This window comes from Protopterus annectens, chromosome 4.part1 (assembly GCF_019279795.1).
Source record: "Protopterus annectens isolate FY-2018-M chromosome 4.part1, PAN1.0, whole genome shotgun sequence".
NCBI lineage: Eukaryota > Metazoa > Chordata > Ceratodontiformes > Protopteridae > Protopterus > Protopterus annectens.
In genome coordinates this window covers 247,436,575-247,453,838 of record NC_056734.1, presented here as the reverse complement: position 1 = coordinate 247,453,838, position 17,264 = coordinate 247,436,575, and positions in this window count along the sequence as shown.

Below are 17,264 nucleotides of genomic sequence, written 5' to 3'. Positions count from 1 at the left end.
AGGCTATCAAATATAAGAATAGCTGTGTTACTCTAGTAGGATAGTCACATAAGTGCAACTGACAGGCTATCGAATATAAGAATAGCTGTGTTAATATGGTAGGATAGTCACATTAGAGCAACTGACAGGCTATTGAATATAAGAATAGCTGTGTTACTATAGCAGGTTAGTCACATTAGAGCAACTGGCAGTCTACTGAATATAAGAATAGCTGTGTTAATATAGTAGGATAGTCACATTAGAGCAACTGACAGGCTATTGAATATAAGAATAGCTGTGTTAATATAGTAGGATAGTCACATTAGAGCAACTGACAGGCCATCAAATATAAGAATAGCTGTGTTAATATAGTAGGATAGTCACGTTAGAGCAACTGACAGGCTTTCGAATATAAGAATAGCTGTGTTAATATAGTAGGATAGTCACATTAGAGCAACTGACAGGCTATCGAGTATAAGAATAGCTGTGTTAATATAGTAGAATAGTCACATTAGAGCAACTGACAGGCTATCGAATATACGAATAGCTGTGTTAATATAGTAGGATAGTCACATTAGAGCAACTGAAAAGCTATCGAATATAAGAATAGCTGTGTTAATGTAGTAGGATAGTCACATTAGAGCAACTGACAGGCTGTCGAATATAAGAATAGCTGTGTTAATATAGTAGGATAGTCACATTAGAGCAAGTGACAGGCTATCGAATATAAGAATAGCTGTGTTAATACGGTAGGCTAGTCACATTAGAGCAACTGACAGGCTATCGAATATAAGAATAGCTTTGTTACTCTAGTAGGATAGTCACATTAGTGCAACTGACAGGCTATCGAATATAAGAATAGCTGTGTTAATATGGTAGGATAGTCACATTAGAGAATTGACAGGCTATTGAATATAAGAATAGCTGTGTTACTATAGTAGGATAGTCGCATTAGAGCAACTGACAGGCTATCGAATATAAGAATAGCTGTGTTACTCTAGTAGGATAGTCACATTAGTGCAACTGACAGGCTATCGTGTATAAGAATAGCTGTGTTAATATAATAGGATAGTCACATTAGAGCAACTGACAGGCTATTGAATATAAGAATAGCTGTGTTAATATGGTAGGATATTCACATTAGAGCAACTGACAGGCTATCGAATATAAGAATAGCTGTGTTTCTATAGTAGGATAGTCACATTAGAGCAACTGACAGGCTATCGAATATAAGAATAGCTGTGTTACTCTAGTAGGATAGTCACATTAGTGCAACTGACAGGCTATCGAATATAAGAATAGCTGTGTTAATATGGTAGGATAGTCACATTAGAGCAACTGACAGGCTATTGAATATAAGAATAGCTGTGCTACTATAGTAGGATAGTCACATTAGAGTAACTGACAGGCCATCGAATATAAGAATAGCTGTGTTAATATAGTAGGATAGTCACGTTAGAGCAACTGACAGCCTAGTGAATATAAGAATAGCTGTGTTAATATAGTAGGATAGTCACATTAGAGCAACTGACAGGTTATCGAATATAAGAATAGCTGTGTTAATATAGTAGGATTGTCACATTAGAGCAACTGACAGGCTATCGAATATAAGAATAGCTGTGTTAATATAGTAGGATAGTCACATTGTAGCAACTGGAAGGCTATCAAATATAAGAATAGCTGTGTTAATATTGTAGGATTGTCACATTAGAGCAACTGCATGCTATCGAATATAAGAATAGCTATGTTAGTATAGTAGGATAGATGAAGGATTTAAGGCTTTTACTTTTCTTGCTTAAAAATTACCATGTCCTTTCCAATCGAATGATGTGGTTGGATTTGTCAACATCAAAGGGGGCACAGCATTGTATTCATAAATAGTTTGATGAGGGAAGAGTACAGTGGTAAGATGACTTTTTGAGATTTTTTTTTTGGAAATTAACTGGATCAGACGCAAGGATTTCTTGACTATGATGGAAACATGTTATTCGAATGAACGTGTTGTCCACATAAATACTCAGGTCACTTTTGGCTGTATCTGTCTGAATATGAGTACCACTTAGGGAGCATCTTTTTTTTTCACTGAAAGCTACTGTACTTTACTTTTTTGCATTCAGTGTAAGATTATTTTCAATACACCAGGTATGAGTATATTCCAACTCTTGTTAGAGAAGCTTAGTATCAATGGATGAGTGGATAACAGTGTCCAGCTTACAGTCATCAGTAAACTTGGTCAACGATACTTCTGTAATATTGGTTTTGATTTCTGCAAAATAAAATGTAAACAGGAAATGATGCAGAAATGATCACTGTGATACTCCACTAATTATAGTTTTAGATTCAGAGAGGGTGCCAACAACTTTTACAACTATGGGTCAGTTGGATAGCAAAATCCAATGGGCAGTGTAGGGATTTACATCAAATTTGTTAATTCTTCAATAATGCCACCATGGGGGACAGTGTCAAAAGCCTTAGTCTGCCCAGGAAAGTAGCATGCAGAGAGCAACCACTGTCCATAGCCTCTGTTATTGTTGCGATGCAGTGTACAAGGTGTAGGAGAGAGCACCTGCCCTTCACAACTTTAAATTGAGTGAGGGTCTATATTAATGAAGTTGCCAATATACTGTATATATGAGTTGTACTGTGCTATCTTTCAAGGTTTTGCATATTAGGCTAATGAGGCTGATGCATGCCTAATTATTTGCATCTATAGTGGGGACACCCTTGTACAAGGGAGTCACAATGGCTGCTCTCAAGGCATCAAGCATGAATGCTGTGGACAGACTGAGGAATGGTTTAAACAGAAGCTCAGGTGGCACACATTTGGCAGTAATGAGAATGCAGTCTGATATGTTATCTGTTTCCAAAAGAAATAAAACTTTTATCCTTTGACAGTGATACTAAGAACTGGTCTAAGGTGATTTCAGGGGAAACTAAATTTTCAGGGATAGTGGGGGCAGCAATTTGGGTAGGTGGGGTAAAATTACCAGAAAATGTGTCTGCTAATTTATTGTTTAAATCCTTGGGATTGAAATATGTAATATTATTATGGTTGAGCTCACTCTGTTGCTGGACATTATTTTTACATTTCTTGACATAAATACATTTATTTTACATTATATTTGTTGACCGGGAAATGTCCAACTAGGAGATAGCCTATTTTCAGCAGAGGCCCAGGGAGAAACGTCAGACACAAGTCTTTGGAATGTGGGATGAAACCAAAGTACCCAGAGGAAACCCACGTAAATGCAGGGAGGACATGCAGGCCCCACACAGAAGGCACCCCAGCCGAGAATTGAACTGGATACCCTCTTGCTGTGAGGTGACAACATTAACTGCTGCACCACTGCTCCACCTATAAAGAATGATTTGCAGTTTCATTTGATATTTTCAGCAACCTTAGGTTTGCACTGGGTTTTACATTTTCTAATGGGGATCATAACTAGCATGTTTTAGTGCCATCGCTGGCAAAACAGGAAGTCTTTTCTTCCATCTCATCTGAAGGCAGCACAATTCTAGATCCCCTTAGGTTGACAACAACTACTTAGTCAATTGTTAAAGCCAGTTGTCTTGTCTTGGTGTTTAGGCATTATTCTTGGTGATGGCAAGATACTACTCAAGAATAATGCCTTCCTTGCCGCTAGCACATGTATAGTAAGTTCCATCATGTATCTCTGCATATTCTGCTGAGTGAAGTACCTAAAGTCATTCAATCCTACATACAGAGCCTTTAGATCATAGTTATGGTTGCATGGTTTAAGAAAGAGATCATATGGCTCTTGTGACATCACGGATCCTGACACTGGACAAGAAATATACAGCCACCCTCTTCCTTTTTTAGTCTAGTAAGTGTGGAGTCTATATGCCTAACTATAGAATTACCTATGATTAAAGCACTTCCCTCTGTAGATGCAGACTTATTGGGCCTCATGGGCTTTAAGCCTGCTTAGCTGGTGACTCTTTAGTAATTAGAATCTTTGGTTACCACCACGGTCAGATAAATAAAGCTGCTAAAACAAATTTTAATAAGAAAAAATAAAAATCCGATAAGCGCTTTCGGCTAAAATGCCTTCTTCAGATCATAATATTCCCTCTCCTCCGTCCATTAATAAAATCCATATACAGACCGATCGGGTGCTACTATTCCGTGCACACCCTCATATAGTCCTATAGGAAATGTATCAGACATTACTGGTGGGAAAACAACACCTCTTGATGTAAACCAATTAACGCCAGGTTTCTTTTTGCCAGAAGGTACATAACTCCGTATCTATCCAATGATAGAGTTCAATGTCTACCCAATAGAGTGTTACTGTCCTGCGCACACCCTCATATTGTCCAATAGTAAATTCCCCAGTTATTAGAAGGAAAGCAGCGCTTCATAGTACAAGCCAATAAAAGTTTGAGTCTCATCGTATTGCAGGATGAACAGCTTGAAATAGGCTATAAGCATATTTTCTTATGTATACATCAGCTCTTAAGCAAATAAAAGTCCTGGTTCAAGATCAACATTATATTGTATGTCGACTTTAGGATAAGGCCACAAATCAAGAAATTGAGAAAGGTCCTAGATCGAGATTGATGTAACTTGCTTATCCAGATCCAAAGTTAATCTTGCACATCAAGCATTAGCCAATATCTACCTCAATGTCTGTCATCCAAGTTTTTACCCAGAATTATTCATATATAACAGAATGATCACAGACCTTTGTGTCACAGTGATCTTATACTATGCTCGTTCTTTCAGTAGAATAAACTCTGGTCATAACATCAGGATTACTTTAATGGCATGGATAAAAAAGAAGAGAGAACGCAGGCCAATATGTCCCTTTGCACAAATATTGTGAAGTACTAGTAAATAGCTTATTGATCAATGCAAGACTTATGAGAAATTGACATTCCTGTAAACAATAAAGTCACCATCTCTGTGGTCCCATCCAAAGAGGACACAAATTTAGTCACTGACTATATTTATTTCTACTCAAAGTGAAAAACTACAATCTTCATATTTCTTAATCAAGGAGACACTGATGTTCCACTTCATTAGGGTTGAACACTCATTCTAATCAGTTTACATTGTTTGATCTCTTGTTAATCTATATAGTCAGAGTATTTTCTGCTGGATGTTCCATCTACGAGCTCAAAATGCTGATCTCTTGGTTCAGGTCATAGTACCTGTATCTCTGCTTGTGATGGTATATCCATTAGCTTGATAGTTCATAACTAGTCCACGTTTACATATTGTTCAAGCACTTGCTATACAATAATCAACCATCTTTACTAGAATGGATAGAAAGTCGTCTTCCTTTTAGGATGGATTTGAGTGGAACTAAATTATTAAGTCCCGGATAACGATCAGCTCTCAGGTTTACAATCCAACTGATTTCCCAAGTTTCTGTCCGATTGGTGACGTCACCTTCTCTGGCAGTCTCAAATACATTTGCCACAGCTTTAAATTTAAAGCTGTGTAAAGGGTTTGCTGAAACATGAAGTGCAAGTACATTTCTAGGGTCCCTATTCTTGATGTCTCTGAGATGACAGAGAACCCTATCTTTTAGACGTTGGTCAGTTTTGCCAACATGGAGAACATTGTATAAATTACAGGATGCACGATAGACCATGTTTACTATTACAATTAGCGAAGATTTCAAAAGAATAACTTATATTTGTGACATGATCTAGAAAGGTTTTACTACTGTCTATGGATGTGCAAGCTTTACATCTATTGCATTTAAAAGTTCCTTTTCTATTGGATAAAGATTTATGTTCAAAGCCATCTTTGTTTCAAAGTAGTCTTTTGATATTTTTCTTATTTTTGAAAGTGAACTTGGGACAATCACCCACAATATTCCTTATTTTGTCATCTTCAATCAAGATAGACCAAAATCTTTTTATGATCCCACAAACTTTTCTATTATCAGTGCTATATGTTAGCATGTGCCACGGTGGTGGTGCTGCGGTAGCATTGTCGCCTCACAGTAAGATGCTGTCCGGTTCAATTCGCAGCTAGAGCGTCTTCTGCGTGGAGACATGCGTGAATGGGCGTACCTTCGTTGAAGGTTGTGCGTCAGGCCTGGCAAGCCGGTATGCAAAAATAAACTGCCAATCATTAGCGGACCGGAGTTCCGCTGTGGCGATCCCTAACCGGGAAAAGCCGAAAGACGCAAAGTGCTATATGTTAGCATACAAGTAACATGATCCATCCTGTTTGCTTTATTACTTTCCAGTGCATCAACCCCATGGTTCTCCCTTTTTCCAAAATAGGGTCACTCTTTATGAGCTCTCAATTCTTTGGTGACTGTTTTCATGGCAAGGTCCTTTTCTTTGTAGCCTCTTTCAACAAGGATATCCTGCAGCATCAGATATTCCCTACTGAAGTCAGTTTCTTCTGTACAAAATCTAGAAATTAATGTTGCTTGATTTTCCATAATGTTGTTAAAAATATGGCCAGGGTGCATGCTATTTCAATGGAGGTAATAATTTTGCCATGTATTTTTTCTATAAAGGCTGGTGCTTAGCCTGGGTCCTTCTTGTAGTATAATTTTGACATCCAGGAAATCAATTTGTTCCTTGGAATAATTAGCTTTGAACTCCAAGAAATTAGTATTTGAGTTGAGATTAGTAAATAAGGTCAACTGATTTTCATCACCCTCCCATAGGATAAAAATGTCATCTACAAAACGATCACAATACAGCAAGTGGTGAAACCATGGATTGTTGTCACTCAAAACCTCTGATTGTTCCCAATGGGCCATCACTAAATTCGAATAACTATTGGCACATGGGGTGCCCATGGCTACTCCCCAGGTTTGCCAAAAGTAATTTTGGTCATATACAAACACATTATTTTCCCAAACTTCCTCCAGCAGGGAGCAGATCAAATATGATTCCAATCCAATACCATGTAAGAACGTATAGCTTCTATCCCATAATGATTCGGGATTACTGTGAAGAGGCTAGTAATGTCCGTGGTGACCAAGTTCAAGTCTTTGCTCCTCAGAATATTTTCTGTTTTGCCGACAGATCTATGAAAATATTACCTGTATCTTTAAGTACCGCTTTTAAATATGGTAAAGGCTTCAGTTCAGTCTCAATAAACATGGATAGGGGTTCAGTCAGCCAACCCCTACCTGCTACTTATTTTACTTATTTTTGAATAGCCCAGAGAAGAAACAACAGGAAATATGTGGCATAAAACTTTTTCAAAAGGAAATCAAGTTCAAACTGTGAAAAAACTAGTAGTGATATAGGCCGAAGTAGTAATAATACAAGACATCCTATTATAGGCCGAAGTAGTAATAATATAAGACATCCTATTATAGGCCGAAGTAATAATAATATAAGACATCCTATTTTGATTGATCCTAGTATTACTAATATTGAGAAGTCAGTAAATCAAGTAAATGATATAACATATTTGGGTGTAGACATAATAGCAACCAGCTCCATAGAATCGAACACAAGTAAATCTCTCCAAACATTAGCTACACAGGAGATAGAGCTAACTATGAATTCCATGGTAGCCAGTAGACCGAAGGATGGAGCAGTATATGTGCCCCTCAGTTATCAGCTTCCTGTTTTTATGAAACAACAGCTTCACAGGCATCCAAGAACACAATGTCAAGAAAGAAAAAGGAAGAAACTAACGTTTTGAGAAGTAATGAACACAACTTAGTGATCAACCTGACTAATACAATTTTGGGTCCTGACTAAATATCCATATTAGGGAAAGGACTTAAGTTTAATTCCTTCTTTACCATCAGACTTGAATGAATTTGTGGTTGATATAAGATTATTTGGAAGAAATGTCACTCTTAAATCCATTTTAAACATGGCTAGCATATGAACATCTGAAATACTCAAACAACCGATTTTTGGAGGGATCTGTCAGCAAAAACAGAAAATGAGGGTGTGTGCAGGACAGGAGCACTCTATTGGGTAGATATTGAACTCTGTCATTGGATAGATGCTGAGTTACGTACCTTCTGGCAAGAAGAAACCTGGCATTAATTGGTTTACATCAAGAGGCATTGTCTTCCTGCCAGTAATGTCTGATACATTTCCTATAGGACTATATGAGTGTATGCACTGAATAGTAGCACCTGATTGGTCTGTATATGGATTTTATTAATAGATGGAGGAGAGGGAATATTATGATCTGAAGAAGGCAATTTAGAAGGCATTTTAGCAGAAAGCACTTATCAGAACTGTTTCAGCAGCTCTCCATCCGAGTTTTAAGAACATATTCTAGGATTTTTATTTTTTTCTTATTAAAATTTGTTTTAGCAGTTTTATTTATCTGACTGTGGTGGTAACCAAGGATTCTAATTACTTTGTGCATTTTTCCATTTGGTTTCCTTCAGCAGTTTTGAGTGTTTTTGTTTACTTGGTGACTCTTGGATGGTCTCTGTGGAGTTGGAGTAGGTATTGCCTTGTGTGTTAGAGGCTGTTTTTTTTAGAGTAAGCTATTGATTTAGCATTGTGTTGTGATTGATGTGGTAATGTGAGAGTTTGATGTTTACTGATAGCTGATGAATTTGAGAGGTTTGCCTTCAAGTTTCCTAAATATTTACGTCTTGCATTTTGTGCAATCAAGCATTACTCTTTTCCATTCCTTGAACCAAGCACTCCTTATGGAGTCTTTCTTATGCAAGTTATTATTAAAACATGTTGAACACATTATGAACCTCTCCACTTGAAATTATCCTAAATATTACCTCATCTTTGATTGCAATAACCTGAACCTTCTGACCATTAATTTTCCACATCACAAATCTCATTTCAGTTTACCTCCTTGCCCACCATTTTCTGCCTCCTTCACAGTTCCACATCTTTGTGATATTCATCTATGTCCTTCATCTCTCATTCACACTGAGTATCTTTAATCACCTGTCTTTCTCTCCAGTGGCTCCCACGTTGTTTTGTATGCCTTTATATCCCCTTCCATCTTTTCTACCTTATCTTGCTTGGCTTTCCGCACAGTCCCTGTATAATTTATGATCCCTCTTCCATGGTGTTTAATTCCGCCACACTCTTTTTAGATTTTCTTCATCTGATCTCCCTGTTGAAATTTGAAACCTGATACATTATGATCTTGAACTACCTGATTTTTTAAACCACCCTCCATTTTCCAATGTTACATTTCCATCCCCTGACTGGGTTTCCCTCCATACCAGTCTATTGTCATCATTGCATGAACTCACAATCCCTGTCTATCCATTCCACCTGCCCTACAATTACTCTGCCAGTCAAACCTCTGTCCACTCATCTTGCCTTCCTAAGCTTGTCAATAGAAAATGTATAGCACCATGATCTAGTCCAATAACACAGAGGTAAGGTATCTGTCTGAGTTGCTGGCAGCCTGTGTTTGGGAACTTACTTTGGATGCTGGTAGGGCTGATCAAGGTGGGGATAGAATGAAATGGCTGATGGCTAGCTCTCCTCTAGGGGGATAGTATGGGGAATTCTGATGCTTGTATGACTGCTGATGGAGATCAGGATCCTTGCATGCCACCTCAGGTTAATAGGACTGGCAATGGTGTTATGGCATCATTGCCAGTCCCACAGCTAAGGACAATGAGTGAAAGTCACAATAATGATAGCTCCAAAACTCCATACTCACTGATCATCTGATCCCTTGCCCTTAAGCCCTGTAGTTACCATTGAATGCAACTTCTCAAGGAGTGGACAGAATTGATATGTGCGCATTTCTTGATAGAACCAATTGGGGGATGGAAGGATGGGTGAGTGAGAAAGGAAAAGCCTGAGTCTGCTTAGATTCTGCAGGAGAGAATTAAAAATGTATACCACCATTCTCCTCCTCTTTTCTTATGCCACTTCACTTCATCACTTCATATTTCTGCATAGTCTTCATCATGACCTTTCAGCATCAAGAATGTAAATCCAGTTTTCTATACATTCTATCCAGTTCTGGTTTTACTACCATATCAAACCCCCCCACCCAAAAAAAAAACTGTCCTACTGACTTCCTTTCTAATATTCAGAATTATCTTTAACTAATCCTTCATAATTTTATCATTGTCATCATCATCAGCCCCATTTGGACCATAATACAATGCTACGATAACACCCATCCCTTCCCATAATGCCATCCCCACAAACTACTTTTCATCATCTTTTAGGTTCATTGGTATATACTAAGCTATTGATCACCAGGGCTTTTATAAGCCTAGCCATGCAATCATAACCCAGTTTTGTCCCTGTGTATCATGGGTGTTTATTAAGAGGGGGCATGTTAGTTAGGAAGTTTATAGAGGTTATGTGTGTGTGTATGGGGGGGTATGTTAGTTTGGGCATTACTGTCTGCCTGTGTCTACCAGGGACATGGGGGACAGATCCAGGGTGAATTTCAGATTCCCTATTTTTTGGTCAAGGCTACACTTAAATAGGGTTAGGGATGGGGTCTATATCAAAAAATCGAAAAGACCAGAAAACGAATGGCTTTAACATCAAAAATGCCATTCATCGTGGTGTTTATTGTGAGATTGCAGTACAGTGAAGATCAGAAAATGTATCCTTTTCTCACTGTAGTGTGATCTTAGAGTTAGTGTATATAATTAATGGGGGTGGGGGGCTACACCCCCCACCCCCCGAAAGTGACTTCGATGAATGGCATTTTCAATGTTAAAGCCGTTCGCTTTTCAGTGCTTTCAATTTGGTGATATAGACCCTTAGGGATGAACTCTGCTTAACACACATCTAGATCAAGAGAGGTCATTGTGCCCCTGTACTCATCTCTTATTAGGCCAACGATTGAGTACAATGCCCCATTTGGGATGTATCTTGCCCGACACCTGCAGCAGTTGGAAAGACCCCAAAGGTTCCTCACCAAGAGGATAAAGGGTCTTAAACATATGTCATATGCTGCCCGACTGAAAAAACTCCAGCTCTATTCAGTCACATACCGCCTACTCAGAGGTGACCTGTGCCTAACGTACAAGGCCATGTCCAATCCAGAATTAATGGACATGCTCCACCTCAAAAAATCCAAATCCATCAGAGCCACGAGAGCAAGAGACTTAAACCTCAACACAGAAATAAATAGGACGTGCTGGAGGGACAGATTCATAACCCAGAGGCTCCCTACACTCTGGAACAGAATCCCAGTCCATGTTAGGCAGAGCCCCTCACTAACTCTATTCAAGAGAAGTCTTGACGAGTGGATGAGAGATCGTAGGTTTACCCCGGGGGTCATCTCTGTATCACTACTAGACAGAGGCACAGTAAACTAAACCCTAAATGGGCGTAGTATTCTCATCCTAAGGGGTGGTGAAAGCCACACACACTCTGGCTAGGCTTATAAATGCCCTAGGGCAGATAGCCTAGTATGAACCTATGAACCTATGAACCTATGAACATATGTATGGGGAGCCTATTCCAGAGCATCGGGATCCTCTGAGACACATATCTTCTCACAAGATGTCTTATTTATGTTACAAGCAAAGTTTAAATCCTTGAATTTAGTAGTTCTGATCCTGTTCATTTTGTGGATGAGTAAAAGGTCCATCAGAACTGGAAAAGAGGATTCCTTGTATGCTATGCATACATTGCTTCTCATTAACCTGTGGAGACAGGGTATAGAGATAGGGCTTTAAGGTGATCCATATAGGACAATGTGTTTATACCCTGGATTCAAATTAACTTGTTTAGACAGAGTATAGAGATAAGGCTTTAAGGTGATCCATATAGGAAAATGTGTTTATACCCTAGACAATTCTGGTGAGTATCCTCTGTAGACATTTCAACTGTTGCATAGGTCTGTTCAGGTACATGCCAATAGGGGCATTATACCCAATGCTGGGTCTGATGACAGCCAAATAAAGTGGCACTATGAATTCCTTGGATCTGGATGCCATGCCCTTACTTTTAAGTTGGGCAGCACACAAAATAATTTTCTTACTTACCTGGCCACATGTTGGTCAAAGGCCAAATTACTGTCAACATATGTTCCTAGATCCCTGACTACCAGGCCAGCTCTTAGGGCTGTCTTATCAATTGAGTAATTAACTTGATGACAGTTTTCCCAAAAGGCACTATGATGCATTTCTTGGTATTGAGTTGTGGTCTGTGACTTTGTCACCAGTCATCTATCTCTGTTAGTCCCTCCTGTAAGGTATTTTTGTCATGGGAGGAATCTATGATAGCTCCCAATTTAAAGTCCTCTACCAACTTGGTCAGCCAAAGGTCCTTGACATTAGCCTTTACTTCCAATCAGTAGATGCCAAATGGGAGCAGTCCCAGCACAGAGCCCTGAGGTTCCCCTTGGGTGACTGGTGTCTTAGTGGAGGTGGTATCACCAATCCTGACTTTTTGGGTCCTGTCTGTGAGCCAGCTGGCAATCTGATGAGTTATGTAGGTGGTTTATACCCAGTTCGGTGAGTTTGTCAAGTATACCAGAGTGAGGTATTGCACTAAATGCCTTAGCCAGGTCCAGGTAGGTGGTATGCACCATTTTCCCCTCATTTATTGCCTTGGTGATCTTCTCAAAGAAATCCACTAGGATTACTAGACATGTCCTTGTTTTGACAAAGCCATACTGGGTTGGGTTCAGGATCTGAAGGTTGTCTATGTTTTTGTTGATGATTTCCATGATAATTAGTTCCATGGCTTTGCGTATTAGACTAGTTGAACTGTTACATCTGTAGTTTCTAGAGTTGGTAGATTGCCCACACCTGTGAACTGGGATAACTGTTGTAGTCCTCTATTCTCATGGTTCCTTGTGAATTGGGATAACTGTTGCAGTCCTCCAGTCTCATGGTGCAAAGCCTGTTATGAGACTATAGTTGAAAAGTGACTCAAGTTGCCATGACAGGTCATGTTTCAAGCTATTTAAGAAGCATCCTGGGATATTGTCTGGGCCCCTGAAGGCTGTGTTTTTGGCCTTAGCGAGCGCCACCAAGACCTGCTCCCTATTAATAGTTTGGGGGGGGGTTATGCTAGTAGATATTTTTTGGGGGGAGGCAGGGGGGAGTAGATAGTAAAGTATGAGCTGAATTTGTCAGCCAGCAAATTTTCTATGACAATGTACTCAGTGAAGGTGGCACCACTGACCACCCTTTTGGCACAGTTGTGTGTGCCGCCTTTGAGGTTTTGGACATAGCTATAGAAAACCTTGTTGTTGTCTTTAGTCTTTGATGCTATCTTGACCTTGTAATTGGTCTTCTTAGACTTAATTAGTCCTCTTAGTTTCATGCTTAGTTTAATTAGAGAGCTCCAGTCATTACAGGAGTTGCTCATTTTTATTCAAACCGTAACTTTTTTCCTTTTTTTATATACCCTATTAAGGTTAGGATTCTACCAGTGCAGTTTGTTCTTAGAGTCTAATTTGGGCTTACCTCTAGTTGGTACAACAACCTCTCTACAGCCATTTGCATGACTGTAAGACTTTCTGTTACCAATTCCGCATAAGTTGCTGTGAACTTGGGGTTAGGCGGGGCATTGAATTTTTAAAAACTGTCACTTAATAGGATACAGTTTGCTTTGAAATACTTCCTAACAAGGGAACCAACAACCATCTACATTGAAAACAGGGTTTTCTGGGTTCACTGAATTTATTTTCATTTCAAACGAGACAGCTCTGTAGTCTGACCTCACTATTGAGGATGTGACACTTGGGGGGGGGGGTGCAGCTCTCTCCCATATTGGTGAGAACCCGGTCCAGTATGTTTGAACCTCTGGTGGATGTGTGCACTTTCTGGTCAAGGGTATTTCTGTTAATAAAGTCCAGTAATCATTGTGCCTGCAAGGACAAGGCAGTGTATGTTTCCCAGTCTGTAGAGGCATAATTAAAGTCTCCCATGAATAGGGTATTTGGTTTAGTGTGAATGTGTCCAGTAGGTCTAGGCATGAGCTATGGGATTGTAGGAACTTAGAGGGTAATCTATTGCTTGCTAGGATATGGTATGGGACTTTGGCTATGGTGATTTGCACCTGGATAAATTCCAGGATATCGTCCTGTTTAGCAAACATAGAGTTATGCTTGTTGCTGATGTAGATTGAGACTCCTCTACCTTTTGCCCCTGTCTGTGCATCTTATGGTCTAAATGTGTGGAAGGCACTGAAGTCTTGCACTGCCAGAGTACTTTTGGTGGATTTAAACCATGTCTCGGCAACAACACAGATGTCTATATTCCCCAGAGTGAGGAGAGCCTGAGTTTTTTGTTTAGGGTCCTAGCATTGAGATGTAACATATTCTTTGGTTTTGATGTGCTATATCAGTAGGCTTGTTATTTTGGTGTGGCCTAAAAAAAGGCTCTAAGGAGCCAATATTTGGAGGCCTAGGGGAGACAGGTGCAAACCATCTTTTGCAAAACAATGTGGTCTGTTAACCATGTCCTCACATGCTGGCAAAATTGAATCTCCCTAGAAAGGCACCAGAAACTAAGCCAGTTATTGAAGTCAATCATTTTTTGTTCATAATGTGGCGCACCTTCTTTCCTACCCCATATGTGGATTAACCAAACTCTTTGACCTCCTTTGTGCATGAAAACCCCAAGCAATTAAATAACCTCCCTTGGAGTTTTGCTACTTCCCTCAGTTTCATGTTCATCACTTACAATGACACAACAGTAACCCCTACCCTCACTAATTTTGAGAGTACTCTGTCCATTTTGATGGGACTTTTTTGTACTGCCAGTATACTACACAGCTACTTGAATCCTATCCCCTTGCACCTATCAAACAAAGGACCCATTACTGGCCCACTGTAGCATGATACAGTGGTTCCTTTAGTGAGTATTGCCTTCCAACTTAAACTCCTCCCAGCAATGTCCAACTTTAGTTGTTATTGGCATTGTTTACATTCAACAGCAGACTTTCCACACCTCTCAGTACTGACCACTCCTGCTGAACCACTCATCCCCAAATTTCACCTCTATTCATATCCACCTTATCCTTGAAAGACCATTACCATGAGCCCAAGCCCAGATCTCTGTTTACATGCATTTTATGCTTTTATTATTTCTAAGCAATAAAGAAAAAACAGGTAATTTCCTCCTTAATACAACCCTGCCAAGCAGGTAGAATGTTTATACTTTACCCATCCACTGCCCTGTGTAGCAGTGTGCAATTACATTTTTAAGTTCAAATGAATGGTTGCATATTCAGTATATTTTGGGATGTTTGGACCAGTGAAAACATTGTTTTACTTAATTCACATCTTGTTTTCTTTATAATTTTGTATCTGCTTTTCAAAAACACTTTCTCCTTCTCAGTGGTGACAATTTCAATATTAATATCATCCTCTCTTTTCGATTTTTTTTTTAACAATTCCTTTTTTACTTTGGAATATTGCTGGAGGCCACTAAACATTAATTGGCATAGCTTGATTTGACAACTATTACATATCTGAATTTGCATCAGTTGTTAGCCTTATTTTCAGTAGAGTGTCTTTGCATCTTCAGAATTGTTAGATGGGCTGATTATACAGATGCCAGTTGTGCCTCCCTATAGCAAAATGCAAACTTCTCCCTGTTCCAGTTAGCCATTCAGATTATTTTATTCTTTTGTTTTTTTTTTTTGACTAATGAGAGAATGAAGATTGGGCTTTCCATGCATGAAAGCATTTTGAAAGTGTGACTCATTTTCTATTAATATGCCCTGTTCTAGTTTTAGGGTCTTCTGTTTACAGACAAGTCACTTGTATGTTCAGCTATGAAGCTCAGCAGCTGTGGCTGTCAATAACTATAACCTGAAAGGTAAAGGAAGGGGGGCTGCCTTTACTCATGACCCATGCTGTTTTAAGATGCTTAATGTTTAACAACTGCTGAGACATGTAAATGAGTAATATTGACAAATTATGTTTAGGCAAAGATACTAGGACTGAGTAATAAGCAAAATATGTCTGAAGAAAACAAATCTCTCTCTCTATCTCTCTCTACATATATAGTGTGGGTTCCCTTGTGTTTTTTATGTTTGGTTGACAAATGCTGGAAGTGGTCCTAAATGTCGAATATACAGATAGCCAAACATCCAACACTGATGGTATGTTTTGTCGACACAGGAGAGTTGGGTTTGGAGAGGGTGAGAGTGTTTGTGTGTGTGTTTGGGCATTAGGGTTAGGGTTGGGATTAGGTGAGGGGATAGGTTTTATGAGTTTGTGTGCATGTATGTGAATTTTAGGGTTAGGTCAGGACTAGGCAGGTCAGTAACACTGGTAAAGTGTTTGTGTGTGCCCGAGTCTATCTTGGGTAGTGGCAGTATTATGGGAAGTTTTTTTGTAAGTTAAGGAGTAGGCTTATGGTTGGGGACCTGCCCCTGGCCCAAACTCTAATCCTACATCTTACCTTACAAAAACCTTCTCATAACACTGTCACTGTTCAGATGAATGTGAGGCTAGTGTTATGGGGGTTTTGGTGTGACTATCAGGAAGGAAAAGGGAATTCCTTTCTCTATCTTGTACTTTCGATATTTAGAAAGTTCTACATTATGTACATTCAAACTTCTTAATCTTAATGCTTTTGGTTTACCTTCGAGATTAAGTATGTTAAGCCATACATAATACAGCTGTAGTGTGCTACATAAAAACAGGCAACTGCTGTCATTCAATAATACACTGACAGGCATACCCAGGACACAGACCTGGGGAATCAGTGTAATATGATACACATCTGTGCACTCTGTGTATCTTGTACTGGTTCATTCTTGAGCATATTTTTATTTATTTGTATAAGTATTTTGTCAATGAATTGAGATGGTGGCTATTCCAAGCTTTCGATATTAAGCCATGCCCTGTTCTTAATTATATATCATTCATAATGTAGCTAGTAAAAGGGATTATGCCATCTTCTGTCTTTGGTAGCACAAAGGGAAATTAGTTAAAAGGTACATTAACTTGTATGAGTTTACACAGCTGTTACAGCCTGTGTCATATCTCATATGACAGGTATTACAATTTAAAAAAATGAAATGGCAACACAAATTAATGACCTTCCTTTATCCACATGTGCTGTTTTCAGAAGCTGATGTGGTTCAGGATTTGGGGTGGAAGAGTGGGGAGCAGTCATCTGTTTGTCCTTGAATGTTAAAATATTACTGAACAAGAATATTTTTTTGAGATTTTCTGCTGTTTTGTATAATTCTAAGGTATCTGCCCAGTCCCTGCATCCCTCTCTGGGTCTACCAGCTTCTACCTTTCCCCTGAACTTTCCCCAGTACAAGATGGGGCACGTGGGGAATCTAAGGGCATCCTAGTGGTCTTGCCATTACCTTCAAACTAAAGTATTATTACTTTATGACTTATTCCATTGCTCTCCCTCCCTTGCTTC